The 13,599-nt window shown below is 39.2% G+C and overlaps 1 protein-coding gene across 4 annotated transcripts in view; it reads right to left on the bottom strand.

The window, feature by feature from the left end:
* Nucleotides 1-13,599, bottom strand: part of ARID4B (AT-rich interaction domain 4B) — a 145,875-nt gene that overhangs the window by 85,987 nt on the left and 46,289 nt on the right. The window lies entirely within an intron of this gene.

Genomic DNA, 13,599 nt, shown 5'->3' on the forward strand with positions numbered 1-13,599 from the left:
TATAAATTTCATTTGGATCTTAAAATAAATTCATCCCAATAGTTGTGGATAATACACACTGGGAGTGATCTATCAAAAAAATAAAAAAAGATATATTTTCTAATGCTATACCAAAAGTATTATAATCAAATAATTGTAACTTTTTTTTAAAGGTGGGAGGTAGCACATAAACCAAAACAAAGGTACTACAACTAAAAATACCATGGTGAACTCCTTAATAGCCATTTGTTTCACATTCTATTTATTTCACGAAAAGTATTTTTAAAAAGAACACAAAATAGGGCGCCTGGGTGGCTCAGTCGTTAAGCGTCTGCCTTCGGCTCAGGGCATGATCCCAGGGTCCTGGGATCGAGTCCCACATCGGGCTCCCTCCTCGACAGGAAGCCTGCTCTCCCTCTCCCACTCCCGCTGCTTGTGTTCCTGCTCTCGCTATCTCTGTCTCTGTCAAATAAATAAATAAAATCTTAAAAAAAAAAAAAAAGAACACAAAATATATCAAGTATACGGTTTTTAAAATCTACATGGCAGGGGGCTGGCTGGCTCAGCCAGTAAAGCATGCGCTCTTGATCCTGGGGCTGTGAGTTCAAGTCCCATGTTGCACGTAGTTACTTTTTTTTTTTTTTTAAAGATTTTATTTATTTATTTGAGAGAGAGAGAATGAGAGAGAGCACAGGAGAGAGGGGAGGGTCAGAGGGAGAAGCAGACTCCCTGCCGAGCAGGAAGCCTGATGCGGGACTTGATCCAGGGACTCCAGGATCATGACCTGAGCCGAAGGCAGGCGCTTAACCAACTGAGCCACCCAGGCGCCCAGCACGTAGTTACTTTTAAAAAAAAAGTTAAAAAAAAAAAAAAATCTACCTAGGAAAATGCCCATATTTCAATTCATTTATGCCATAACAGAAGTATACCCTCACAGAAAGACAATAATTTCTGAATTACTACTACTTAAATTTGTTATCATTGACTACAACTTTGGTAACTTTGTACTGCTCCTGCACCTAAAGTTAATAAATGTATTTTTCTACTTTACCTACTTGCCTTAACCCTCTTAACTTACCATTTTCTTTGGTCAAATTCTTGGTTAAATTCCAGACAAGCTAGTGGCTTTATTATAGCAAGTATATGAAATGGACACATAGCATTTCACCCAGAAATTTTAAGAAAATTTCAGGAAGACATCAATTCACTTTGTGGTTCAATTGGTATTGTGTGTTACTGCTACAAAAGCAAATGGTGGGGCTACCTTCATGACCACAGACATTAATCTCCACAACTTGCAAACCTCTCCCATTAACACATCCTGCCTTATTAGCCAGTAAATTTTATTTTCATAGACAAATAGTATAGTCAAAATAAATGAATACTGATGAGGAACGAGAAACTGTGAAATGTAGAAAAAAACAAGAAAACTAAAAGTTGCACATTTATGCCTACTCAGAAACAAATGTTTAAGAAGTGAGAAGTTTTTAAGATATTTTTATTATAGAGAATTGTGAACAAAAAAGGGAATAGAATAGTAATATATTTAGACTACTTATATACAGAAACCCATATACATATTCTTTTCATTAATAGTCATACCAAACCCTGGCAACATGCCAATGATAGCAAGCTATCAATATGTTTATTGAGCAGATTCATTCAACTTAAATTTGAATGAGATTTTTCCCCAAAACCAAGCCTATCTCCCATCCTTACCAACATAAAAATCCATGCTTACCAACATAAAAATCCATGCTAACAGAAAAGAGTAATAATTACCTTAAATATTGTGGAGGCAAATTATTATTATGAAGGGTAATATTTCCCTTCCTTCAAGATAGAACACATGAAAAGGAATTAGCAAAACACATAAAGAAAATGTCTACTACAAAAATACTTGAGAAGGGAAACCAAAGTCTAATAAACACCTGTTAAACTGAAATGCATTGTTAGAACAGTGTTAATCTGTTAAAGGCAACACATGAAAAGCAAAGATCTATGGTCTGATCTTACTTCTGCCTCTACTGTTTTGTTTTGCATCATCTTAAGTAAGTTACTTTTCTGTTCCCGAATTCTCATCATTAGATGAACATAAGAATTTGAATTCTGGGGCGCTTGGGTGGCTCAGTTGCTTAAGCGACTGCCTTCGGCTCAGGTCATGATCCTGGAGTCCCGGGATAGAGTCCCGCATCGGGCTCCCTGCTCATCGGGGAGTCTGCCTCTCTCTCTGACCCTCCCCCCTCTCGTGCTCTCTCTCTCTCTATCTCATTCTCTCTCTCAAATAAATAAATAAAATCTTTAAAAAAAAAAAAAGAATTTGAATTCTGTATACCTCTATTAAGTATTTCTCAAAGCAGGGTTACAGAGATGGCCAAAATGGGACACTGAGACACATAATCATCTAGAAGTGAAACTATGCTAACCAAAATATGAATGAGAATTTCTACAGAAAAACAAATGAAATCCATAACCTACCTACATGGTCAGATTTGTATACATAATTTTATCAGAGCATAAATTATCATTCTATCATTAGTATAATATAAGGTAATAAAGCAGACTAATAGCACAGGCAGAAAAGACAAGGTCCTTACCCCAGCTCTATTCCTTACACTAACTAGCTGAGTTTTTGTAGGCTACTAAACCTCTCTAAGCTTCAGTTTCCACAACAGGAAAACATGGTCAGTATTAGAAAGCACTCGGGGTGCCTGGGTGGCTCAGTCGTTAAGCGTCTGCCTTCAGCTCAGGTCGTGATCCCAGGGTCCTGGGATCGAGCCCCGCATCGGGCTCCCTGCTCTGCGGGAAGCCTGCTTCTCCCTCTCCCACTCCCCCGGCTTGTGTTCCCTCTCTCACTGTGTCTCTCTCTGTCAAATAAATAAATAAAATCTTTAAAAAAAAAAAAAGCACTCAATTATGATGCTTCAAGTATTCAGCTCTTAACAATTACTATTACTATTATGAAACACTCAAGGTAGGCAAACAAGTCATTAAACTGATGTAAATTCAGATTTGGCAGCCCCCCTTTTTGTTTTAAGATTTTATTTATTTGAGAGAGAGAGAACGGTGCACACACGGGGAAATGGGCTGAGGGAGAGAGAGTATCTCAAGCAGATTTCAAAGTGAGAGCGGAGCCTGACACAGGACTCGATCCCCTGACCCTGCGATCATGACCTGAGCTGAAATCAAGAATCCTTTGCTTAACCAACTGAGCTATCCAGGCGCCCCAATGAGCAATCATTTAAAATGAGGTTTTGGGGTGCCTGGGTGGCTCAGTTGGTTGGGCGACTGCCTTCGGCTCAGGTCATGATCCTGGAGTCCCGGGATCGAGTCCCGCATCGGGCTCCCTGCTCAGCGGGGAGTCTGCTTCTCCCTCTGACCCTCCCCCCTCTCATCTGCTCTCTCTCTGTCTCTCAAATAAATAAATAAAATCTTTAAAAATAAATAAATAAATAAAATAAAATAAAATGAGGTTTTGCCTCTAGCATTTTAAAAAGAAAAAAAGGAGGCACCTGGTGGTTCTGTCGGTTAAGCTTTTTCTAGAAATACAAAAATAATCAGATATATTTATGTTATTTTATACATATGTAAAAATATACATAATAAAGATAGGAATAACTGCTTTTATTTTTTTATTTTTTAAAGATTTTATTTATTTGAGACAATGAGAGAGAGAGAGAGAGCACATGAGAGGGGGGAGGGTCAGAGGGAGAAGCAGGCTCCCTGCCAAGCAGGGAGCCTGATGCAGGACTCGATCCAGGGACTCCAGGATCGTGACCTGAGCCGAAGGCAGTCGCTTAACCAACTGAGCCACCCAGGCGCCCCTGGAATAACTGCTTTTAAAAACGGATTAACCTATGGGAAAGGGAATGGAATGGAGGGGTATGGGTATAAAAATATTTCATTCAAAGTAAGTCTTCCTGTTCTTTTTTATTTTTGAGAGAGCCCACGCGCACGGGTGGCGGGGGTGGGGGGGGGCGGATTTTAAGTAGGCTCCATGCTCGGTGCAGAGTCTGATGCGGGGCTTAATCTCAAGACTCTGAGATCATGACCTGGGCCAAAATCAGGAGGTGGACTGCAACTGAGCCACCCAGGCGCCCCAGTCTTCCAGTCTTTAAAAAAAAAAGGTTTCTTTGTTATAAGTGGCATGTATTCTTTGCTTTTTAAAATGTATACTAAGGGGCGGGGGCGCTGGGTGTCTCAGTCTGCCTTTGGCTCAGGTCATGATCCCAGAGTGCTGGGATGGAGGCCCACATCAGGCTCCCTCCTCAGTGGGGAGCCTGCTTCTCCCTCTCCCTCTGCTTGTGCTCTCTCACTCTCTCGCTCACTCTCTCAAATAAATAAAATCTTTATTATTTATTTATTTATTTATTTTTTAAGATTTTATTTATTTATTTGAGACAGAGAGAATGAGATACAGAGAGCATGAGAGGGAGGAGGGTCAGAGGGAGAAGCAGACTCCCTGCCGAGCAGGGAGCCCGATGCGGGACTCGATCCCGGGACTCCAGGATCATGACCTGAGCCGAAGGCAGTCGCTTAACCAACTGAGCCACCCAGGCGCCCCTAAATAAAATCTTAAAAAAAAAAAAAAAGATTCTCCCACTTCCTCTGCTCCCCGCCCCGCTCCCATGTACACGCACTCTAAGAAAATACAAATGAATAAAAACAAAACATATACTAAGAAACACTTCAAAACATATACAAAAGAAGATGGGACTGTATAATAAATCCCCCATATACTCATAATCTGGATCCCACAATTATCAATGCAATTTTGTCTCATCTATACTCCTACCCACCCCTCCTATACAATGATTATTTTGAAAGAAACCCAGATACTACATCACTTCATGAGAACAGTAAAGAGTATTATAATCTAAAGGGGGGAAAAAAGTATTCTAATCTGTAGTGGTTGGGATTATGGGTTATTTTTATTTTTCTTATTAATACTTTCCTGTACTCTTTAATGTACTTAGAATGAGTTTATTAATAAGAGTCAGTACAATATAGTAAATTAAGAGCACAGGCTCTTGAATTAGATGCTTAGGTTCAAATCTACCACTTAGCAGCTAGATGACCTTGAGCTAGAACCTCGCTACCTCAGGATAAAAGAGTGACTATCTCACAGGGACGAGATGTGAAATGCTACATGTAAAGTGCTTGGAAAGTGGCTAGGCATACAGTGCTAAATAAAGACTGTTAATATTACTTAATAATTTGGGGGGAAAATGTGAGTTAAAAAAATTCTTTAAGTTCTATACAAAAGATATTCCACACAAACAGAAGAGATGCCAGTATAATTGTGTATAATAAGGAGGAGGTTGGGAGGAGGTGTTTAAATATTATCCCCCTCATTCAATTCAGAAATAAAGTAATCCTGTTGATTCTAGTAGCAACAGAGGTTAAAGTGTTTGTGGTGTTGCTCCATTATGAAGTACATCACAACCCTTTAGTATAGTAGAAAGACAACCAAGACTATATACCTATTCTAGGGCTCCTGGCCTTCGGTGCAACAGAGATATACAAAGAATTATTCAGCTGGTTAATTAAATTACCTACACCAACACTGACCCTGTTACATAAACATGTCTTTAAACCAGAAAAAACTCTTCTCTTTTTGCTGTGATTCTCTGATTTTGGTCAATAATACAGACCATCTCAGAGGCTAAAATAAAATGTTATTATGCAGCACCTCCATGCCAAAAAGGAAATTAAACTACTAAATTACCATCCCTTTGTTTAGCAAACAGAACCGTTTTCTAGTTGTCAAGGCAACGGCTACCTCACAGTTATCCAGCATTGCTTAAACAATTATTTTTCTAGTCAATCTACCAAATGCCCTAACTGGCACTGAGAAACCATTGAATTCCATGGGAATACTAAAAAGCATAAGCGATTTTTAAATTAGCTATTGGTGGATAATAACCATTTAAGAAGCCAAAATGCCAGTGAAACATACAAGTGCCCAAAGGGATCAACAGTAATTTCTAATGTGCCTTGGGCTGCAGTACACCAAATGTTTGAAATAAGCTTCAAAAAGACAATAGTTGAATCAATTTTCCAAATGGCTGACTAACGTTGACACTGCCTAGGAAATATTCAGTTATTCAAGATCTATTTTTTTTAAAAAGTAAAACATGCCTGATGCCATTTTATTGAGGTAGTTTCTCCAGAAGGGTAAGCATTCAAACTGGCTGTGGCAGTGCCGATGCAGCCAGGAGAAACAGAGATTTGCTGCTACAACCATCAGTAAATAAATGTACTTAAACACATAGGGTAACAATAAATCTAGGAAAACGACCTTTTGTATATGACAATCTCAAAGAGGCATTAAAACAATAGCAGAGATAATTTCAACAGATGAATGAAAAATACACCTATACGCCAAAGGGTATGTCATTTAAAAACAAAAATGCACAATTTTTTAGAACATAAAAAAAACTAAGTACATTGAAGAAATAAAGAAAACCGTGTAATCTAACTTTAAAATCTTCTCTGGGACCATTTCCTCTTTTCCTTTTCATGTGGTACTAAGGACATGGGGTAGTGAGGGGTAAGGTTTGGGGAGGCACAGAGGGACAGGACAGATGCTGAGTGTACAAGGTAACGAGGAGGCGGCTGTGGGAGTCACATGCAAGCACAGGCTGACCCTGTGGCTAAGGACATGGTGGAAGCTGAGCAGAAACAGGAAATGAGCAGCATAATTAAATTTGTTACACTCACCAAATAAGTAAACTGACTGATCAAATAAGTAAATATACCAAGGATAGTAGGGCCATGTTTCTCACTGCCAGAGAAATGTAAAAGGAGGGAAGGAAAAAGGCTATAAAGAAGTCTAAGGTGGGGTGCCTGGGTGGTGCAGTCGGTTAAGTGTCCAACTCTTGGTTTCAGCTCAGGCTGTGATCGCAGGGTCGTGAGATCCATCCAGTCCTGCATCGGACTCTGCGCTGACGGGGAGCCTGCTTAAGATTCGCTGTCTCTGGGCGGCGCCTGGGTAGCTCAGTCGGTTAAACATCTGCCTTCATCTGAGGTCATGATCCCAGGGTCCTGGGATGGAGTCTGACATCAAGCTCCCTGCTCAGCGGGGAGTCTGCTCCTCCCTCTCCCTCCACCCCTCCCCCCGCTTGTGCACGCTCTCTCTCTCTCAAATAAATAAAATCTTAAAAAAAAAAAAGAAATATGAATTCATGGTTGCATAATACACACATACAGAAAAATGAATAGTTAGATATGTGTGTATATTATATATATATACACACACATATATTTGTGTGTATGTGTGTGCACATATATATGTACATATATTTGCCTAACTCTGTCCACCTAGAAGGCTCAATAGCAACCGATAGGCCAGTAACGAAAACATACCAATGGCCCATCTCTTGATTTCTAAATCCCATCCTACATTAAAAGAAACCAAAGATCTTTGGAGAAATGGCTGACTTCAAAGTTGGACAGGAAAACTACAAGAAGAATCTGAAACCTCTTGAGCCAGAAAGTAAGGAAATGTTCAACAAATGATGGGAGACATTTCAAAGAGAGACACAGGAGCCAACTGAAGGGGTTCCTACTGGCCAAATGGGGGAAACCAAAATAAATTTGGTTATCCTTGACAGGCATGTCTATGTATGTCAAAACTGACTTAAGATGTATATATTCCACTGTAAGTAAATTGTACCTCAGTTTAAAAACTTAATAAATTACAACCCACTCATTAAAACTGGCATCCATGAGTCCATACTGACAAGTGAATGAATGATGAATAAATAAGTAAATGCAGAAAAGGGAAAGTTCTTCCTTACAGTAAAATGTTCATAAATGTAGCAGGAATGATGGAAATAGAGGATCATCTTTTGGCAGCCATCTTAAAGGTGACAGATTCATAGTGTTGTCTACAGATGCTAAACTGATGAGTGGAGGTCTGATGAACAGCGTATTAATATAATTCTGGAATATTACTCAACTGTCAGTGGTGCAATGATGGAATATACTGAAAACAAAAGAGCAACTTTCTGTGTGGCACTTAACAATGAGAAAAACTAGAACCAGGCTGAAGAAGTTATCCTACAGAATTCCTTATTCCTGTATTCCTTAAAACTCAAAAGAATATGAAATATAGGGAAAACTAGGAAAGAGTTTTAGATTGAAGTAGTCTGAAGAAGTATGACAGTCAAATGCAACATGAATTCCTGGATAAAGCATGGACCAGAAAGGAAAAAGAGACATTCTTAGGAGAGTTGGTAAAATTTAAAAGGGATCTGTGGATAGGATGGCAATATTATACCCATGCTGACTTCCTGATTTAGAGGGCTGAAGGCAGGATAGGTACAAGAGTGGCCTTTTTATTGGGAATTACACAGTGGAATATTTAGGAGTGACAGGACATCATGTCTGCAGCTTGCTCTCAAGAAATATGAAGATAAAGATAAAGGTACATACATATGTATACATATATAGGTTATATTAATTATTTGTACTATAAATTCAAAATTCTTTGAAAGTAAACTCTTTTTTTAGGTAGTATATATGTTTATTGGGCATCTGTATATCTTTTTCTGAGTTGCTCATTTGTGTTCTTTATCCATCTTTTGGAGTTACTTTTTTTTTAACTGGATTGTAAAAGTTCTTGCATATGTTTTTTAAGTTCTTGCATATTAAAAAATAATCAGGGGTGCCTGGGTGGCGCAGTCAAGTTAAGCGTTCGACTCCTGGTTTTGGCTCAGATCCTGATCTCAGGGTTGTGAGATGGAGCCCGACACTGGGCTCCACACTCAGCACAGAATCTGCTTGAGGCTCTCGCTCTCTCTCAAACAAACAAAACTTTCTCTCTCTCAAACAAACACAAAAATCTTCTCTGGATGCCACTTTTTTCCCTAATATTTTCCTAAAATTTAAGTTACTTTAGACGATGGAACCACAAATTACTTGTAAGTAAATTTTACTCCCACATCTACTAACCAAAATTTACTCGTATCTACTAGCCAGAGAGAAAGCTGCACATTCAGAGAGGCATATTCCTGGAAATTTTAAAAGCTCAAAATAGACATTCTAACTAGACTATTCATCATCAGCAAAGAAGTAAGAGAGAAATATAGGAAGGATATTTATTAAGTGCCTACTGTACATTTAAGACATTATTCTATAAGCAAAAAAAGCACAGGCACTTTCCTCATATAACACAGAGGTAGTCAATTTATTTTGCCCTCAGAAGAGGTTAGTCTTATTTGGTATCTTGCTGGTGAGGTTAAAACTTTATTCAAACTAAATGAAACTGCTTCAGAATAACATCATTCTCAGAACATACCATGCTCATTTATAATATTTAAACTTTAATGATCTGCAATTTAGAGGAGCCTGGTGGTGCAGCCAATTCAAAAAATCAGAATTTATAAAGAGAAACCATAAACTGGCATTGTTACAGTTTATGTCTATCTGGGCATGTTAGTAACATCTACTTTGGCATGAACTGAAAGGCAGTAAGTAGAACATTTTGAAATGTCACAAGATAAGTCACTAAGGATGCATCTAGAGAATATTTTCTAAGAGTCTGCTTGATTACCAAAATAATAATCCTTGAAAGTCCCCATTAATCAAGTTTTTTTTTTAGATGACCTGAAAACAACAATATTACATTTTTGTTTTATTACCAATAAAAATTACAGTAGAAAACTAAGGAGAAAAATCAGATTAGCAGATGCGTCTGTCTTCCCAGAGATGACTATCGTTATACTATTCCAGATATTTTCCCCTAGCAAAATAACCAGAGAGATGACAGTTTGATCAACTGCTCTCACTTCATTGTAAACTTTTGTTTTTCACTTAGTAGAGCCTGAATATTCTTCCATATCTGAAATGTGATTCTGTAAAGTGACTGCTAATCATTACATAGTCTTATCTGTGCTGCACCAACCTTTATGTACTTATTTCTTCATGACTGCAGAGAGAGAGAGATAGAAGCAGGGAGGGAGTGGAAGGAGGATGGATGAAATAGAGAATGACAAGGAGATAAATGGTAGAGGCCAGAAGCAGAGAAAACAAGGAGGAAGCAAATCCTATGGATATAGGGTTTGGTACTTGATTCACTAGCTCTCCTGATGAAAACCATCTCCTATTTGTTGTCTGATTTCAGAGTGGCTGTACAACTTAATGTACTGATTAAGACCCTAGCAAATCTGAAGAATCTCTGGCTTTTGAGCTAGAGAGATTGCTATTCACTAAGTAACTCTATCTTGAAGTATGTCACCTCCACCATTTTAATCTTTGGTTTCCTCTCTATCGACTGGAGATTTATCTTGTAGGGTGCTTGCGAAAGTTTTAAGTTAAAATTAGGTAGTATATTTAGACTCTTTAGGAGACTGACAAGCACTCAGCAAATATCAGATTAAACCATATGAAAGTGCTATTTTTATAGATCAAAAAGGTCAAATATGGGCAATTTATATAGCTCAACCTAATGTTGATTTTGTCCTTTTCTTTTAAACAGGTGGGAAACCAGAGACCAACACCTCAGACACCTAACAGTACAGTGCCATTCCACAATCTGCTCAGACACTGCTCCTACTCCATTGCCCAAGAGCAAGACTACTCACCTCTCTCGGTCCCACAGTACTCCACTTATGTATATTTCCTTTAGATGACTGAGCCCTGGATCCTGGGCAACCTGCATCTGACCCTTACACCACTAACATGGGTATAACAATTTGTTCCCACTTGATGGTTGTCTGGCCCACCAACCAAGCTTTTATCCTGTTTTATAGCCTCAAGAATATAACCTTTTTTTTTTTAAATATTTTTTTTTTAAAGATTTTATTTATTTATTCATGAGAGACAGAGGGAGAAGCAGGCTCCCAAGGAGCAGGGAGCCCGATGCGGGACTCGATGCCAGGACCCTGAGATCATGACCTGAGCCGAAGGCAGACGCTTAACCATCTGAGCCACCCAGACACCCTCAAGAATATAACCTTGAAAGAAGCCATCAAAAGGGAACTAATCAGGCGCCTGGGTGGCTCAGTTGGTTAAGCGACTGCCTTCGGCTCATATCATCATCCTGGAATCCCTGGATCGAGTCCGCATCAGGCTCCCTGCTCAGCAGGGAGTCTGCTTCTCCCTCTGACCCTCCCCCCTCTCATGTGCTCTCTCTCTCTCAAGTAAATAAATAAAATCTTAAAAAAAAAGGGGGGGGGGACTAATCTGGGGCACCTGGGTGGCTCAGTCAGTTAAGCGTCCACCTCTTGATTTTGGCTCAGGTCATGATCGCGGGGTCGTGAAGTCGAGCTCCATCTTGGGCATGGAGCTGTTTAAAGATTCTCTCCCCACCCCCACGCTCTCTTTCTAATTAAAAAAAAAAAAGGAAACTAACCTTTGATTGCTCAAAAACCTGTCCATTACTTGTCTAATGACCAAAACAAACTGACCCACATAATATGTAATCAGCACTCTAAGCCCTAGAATTCATTCTAATTTCAGATCACTGATATATTAACTCCTTTGGTAACCAATACTACAATACTCACTGTTACACTATATACTGGCTTTGCTTGTCCCAAACAGATACAAACGTTCTGTAAAGGTGAGCATTTCACACTGTATTTTAATGAATTGTGTCTGTTCTCTCTCCTAGATTGAGCAACTTCAGGCAGAAATAGCCCCTTACTCACCTCTGGATGCCCTGGTCCTAGAATTGCACCTGCATATAGGAGGAATTCAGGAAACATTTACTGAACCAAAGAAGTCAGACATTAATTAAGCCTGGCTAAATGAGAGTTCTCTTAAGCTAAATATTTATATTTCAGAACACCTTATAATGAGAATCATCTTACAGTGAGAGGTCAAAAGCATGAGCTCTGGAATCAGAGTACTTGGTTCAAACTCTAGGTCTATGACTTACTAGGTATGTGACCTTTGAGGCAGATTATTTAACTTCTCTGAGCCTAGCTTCACATGTGTAAAGTGGGATTGATAAATAATAATATAATAAGCATATAATAGGGCGCCTGGGTGGCTCAGTTGCTTAAGCGACTGCCTTCAGCTCAGGTCATGATCCCAGGGTCCTGGGATCGAGTCCCGCATCGGGCTCCCTGATCTGCGGGGAGCCTGCTTCTCCCTCTCCCACTCCCCCTGCTTGTGTTCCCTCTCTCGCTGTATCTCTCTCTGTCAAATAAATAAATAAAATCTTAAAAAAAAATAAGCATATAATAAAAATAATAATATAAGAAGCATATAATATGTATTTATATATAAGTAAAACATAAAGTTGTGATCTGTTACATAGAAAATATCATGTGCTGATAAATCTAAAACAGTTTATAACTTATCAGTTAGCCAAACTGTTTAAAGATTTATTTATTTGAGAGAGAGAGGGAGAGCGCGCACATGAGGGGAGGGGTAGAGGGAGAGGGAGAGAAGCAGACTCTGCTAAGCGTGGAGCCCAACTCGGGGCTCAATCCCACGAAGCTGAGATCATGACCTAAGCTGAAATCAAAAGTCAGATGCTTAACAGACTGAGCCACCCAGGTGTCCCTCAGATAACCAAATTTTTACACTAAAAAAAGACCATAGAGTTTCATAAAGAATAAGCTGGTAATGTGACAAGCATCATTATTAGATAATTTCTCCTAACAAAGAGATATGTTCTGGCAATATGTTTTGCCAACAAATTGATTAGACTGGTAGCCAGACACCTGATCCAAACTGGGCAGACCAAGTTCTCTCTCCTAGGAATTTAATGCTGAAATGCTAATCAACTTGTTGGTAGAGCAAAATAATATAGCCTGTAGCCATTTTCTGACATGTGTACGGAGAAAGAGAGAAAACTGGTCCGCAAAGAAAGAGTAAGAAATAAAGAAGGACAAAACAGACATACAGAGGAAAAAGGGACACATAAGAGACTGTGTGTCCTCTGAGCGCCTAAGGGAATAGCTAGTTCCTGCTAGCTCTCCAACTCCCAACTCACTTCAATCCCTCCTAATATTTGACTGGATTTTCTGCTCTTGGATACTATGTATCCTTAAAATAAATTCCCTTTTCTGATTTTGATAAGCTGAGATGGTTTCTATTACCAATAATCAAAATAGTCTTAATTAAAGCCCATCAGAAACTTATCAAAGTAGAAATAATATAAAATTTAACTACAATTCTATAAACATTTATTGAGCATCCATAATGCCCTAGGATACTGAGGACTTAGATCACATCTATACAAACATTACACCAATTTCAGTTTAAAATTTTAGGCTAAATTGTCACAATATAGGTCTATGACACTGAGAAGACCAACTGGACACATTTAATGTTGTATACTCCAGCTAGCTCGATTTGGATTCAAAGGAGGCACTGCCAAAGCCTTCAGACCAAAATCTCAGGAAACTTAAAAGTACTTTGGTCCGGGGCACCTGGGTGGCTCAGTTGGTTAAGCGACTGCCTTCAGCTCAGGTCCTGATCCTGGAGTCCCGGGATCGAGTCCCGCATCGGGCTCCCTGCTCAGCGGGGAGTCTGCTTCTCCCTCTGACCCTCCCCCTCTCATGCTCTCTCTCTCTCTCTCATTCTCGCTCTCAAATAAATAAATAAAATTTAAAAAAAAAAAGTACTTTGGTCCATGGTTTTGAAAGATTACACTGAAAA

Source organism: Mirounga leonina, unplaced genomic scaffold, assembly GCF_011800145.1.
Source record: "Mirounga leonina isolate KUSES-001 unplaced genomic scaffold, KU_Mleo_1.0 Mir_152, whole genome shotgun sequence".
Taxonomy (NCBI): Eukaryota; Metazoa; Chordata; class Mammalia; order Carnivora; family Phocidae; genus Mirounga; species Mirounga leonina.